The 2,151-nt window shown below is 37.4% G+C and overlaps 1 long non-coding RNA gene across 1 annotated transcript; it reads left to right on the top strand.

Annotated features, from left to right (window-relative positions):
- Positions 1-298: 298 nt before the first annotated feature.
- LOC148802827 (uncharacterized) lies at positions 299-1,115 on the top strand. The gene is made up of 2 exons (XR_016082781.1): positions 299-623; positions 755-1,115. It is a non-coding gene; the product is annotated as an uncharacterized LOC148802827 (long non-coding RNA).
- The last annotated feature ends 1,036 nt before the right edge of the window (positions 1,116-2,151 follow it).

Raw genomic sequence — 2,151 nt, 5'->3', positions numbered from 1 at the left:
TGTGACTTGTAAATGATATCTGAAAGAGCCCCACATCCGATAATGTATTTATCAGTTTTTATATCCGATCAGATTTAGATTTTGCAATCTGCATCTAATTAATAATATGGTCAGATTTAAATTAGATTATTTTGCAGAATCTGATCCCATTACAACCCTGGAGGTAATAGAAACTTGTTTGGCATGTATCAAAAATCACCGGATTATGATGTTTTTCTTGTATCAATCAATGGCCTAAATTGGGACAGAGAAGAGAGGATGGGCTATAAATAAGCCATTCACTTCCATCTCCCACTTAAGCCATTGTTTTCATCTCTCTCTCCCCTTTTCGTTTTTGTCATTCTTACTCTTCTCCTTCATCACCTCTCTTACCTTGTTTCTTTAGTTTCTCTGTCCGGAGAAGAAAAAGAAGAAACAGAAATGGGGAAGTATTTAGAGATGTTAAATGCAGGTGTGAGGATTGTTACAAGATTTCATTCAAACTGCCCCCAAACAGCCCGTAAGTACTATCATCCTCCATCTAATGCTGATGGCAACAACAACAACCATCTCCTCTATCACTCTCATAATGCTACTGTTCAAACAAATCAACCGCCATTGTCTCCACCCAGATGATGACTAAGGTACCAAGGCTGTGAGATTTCATACTTGATTCCCATTTTATGTATGTTTATGGACACCCATTTTGTGAAATTGTTTCAGGGAGTTTTATTTCATTGCTCTTATTAATACAAAAGTTTTCTGCTCCATACAGGATTACTTTTGGGTCAGTTCAAATTATCAACATTTTGGCTTTAGGAAATAAGAGGAGAAAAAGGGACTCTGTATTCAGAAAATAAATACATCTTCCACACATTCCTAACTGAAAAGATTGTTTCTTCCAAGGAATTGACATCTGCAGTTATCATGGTGGTACATGGGATGACAATTGGTGACCGAACCTAACAAGATCATGTTATATGTTGAATTGAAAACAAGAGGAAATTGAACACAATGTGATGTTCTGTAGTGTTGTCTGTAGGAGTTTTGAATTGATGAAAGACTGTAGTGTTGTTTGTTGTATTCAATTGAAAAGATTTTGAATCTACTCTTCTTTGAAGCCTTGTACCTTATAAGCAATTGGCATCTGCTGTCACCAGGGGATGATAATTAGTGATGGAACCTAACAAGATCATGTTATGCTTTTAATTGAAAACGAGTGGAAATTGAATACCTAAGGGAGTGTTCGGTAGTGTTGTTTGTATGGGATGTGGCATGTTTGAATCCATTGGGCCCCATTTTGGTGTGGTTAGAATTGCATAATTTAAACCACACCACACTTTATAAGCTGTTCTTTTGAAGACTTGTAACTTATACGTACGGAATTGGCTCTTCGGCTGTCACGACGGTGTTACATGGGATTAAAATTGGTGACTGAACCTATCAATATCATGTTAGGTTTTGAATTGGAAACGAGTGGAAATCGAATACTTGAGGCAATGTTTGGTTTTAGGGAAAAGGTAAGGGGTAGGGAAACCTTTACAAAACTGTAATGTTATTTTTGGTGTGAAGGAAAAGGTAGAGAAAGAACGAAAAAGGAAGGGAAACCTATAGAAGGTTTGTAAAGGTTTCCCTACCTTTTTCTTCCTTTCCTTACTTTTTCCTTCAAACCAAACACAGCGTAAAGGTTTCTCTATCTTTTCCTTCATTTCCCTACTTTTTCCTTTAAATCAAACACAGCCTAATGGTCAGAAATAGTGGGATGAGAAGGGATGAGATGAGAAAGGAAGAATTTATTTTCTCATCTTTTGGTCATGTGTTTGTTTGCTGAGACCTACTATCTTGCAGAATACGCTTCTAGCATTTGGTTGATGAGACAAATGGATGAAGAAATATTGTAGAACTGGAACAAATCCATGGAGCTAGGAACAGATTTCGAATAAATCCATGGGAAAAACTCTAGATGTGGAGCAAACACATGTCTCTGGCTAGATCTAGAGTGCCGAAGTTAAACTAGAGATCTGAAGACGAAGACAATAACCTGTCCTTACATTCGCCGGAGAAACACATGTCATTGAGAAACGAAACCACCAGAAACTTTACCTTCGCCGGAGAAGAAGAAGACAATAACTTGCCCTTGTTGTCTGAGATTTGAAGACAATAACCACCGAA

Source organism: Nelumbo nucifera, chromosome 2 (genome assembly GCF_055504915.1).
Source record: "Nelumbo nucifera cultivar China Antique chromosome 2, China Antique-T2T, whole genome shotgun sequence".
NCBI lineage: Eukaryota > Viridiplantae > Streptophyta > Magnoliopsida > Proteales > Nelumbonaceae > Nelumbo > Nelumbo nucifera.
The sequence above is the reverse complement of the archived record's forward strand: the minus strand, read 5'-3'. Positions and strand labels throughout refer to the sequence as shown.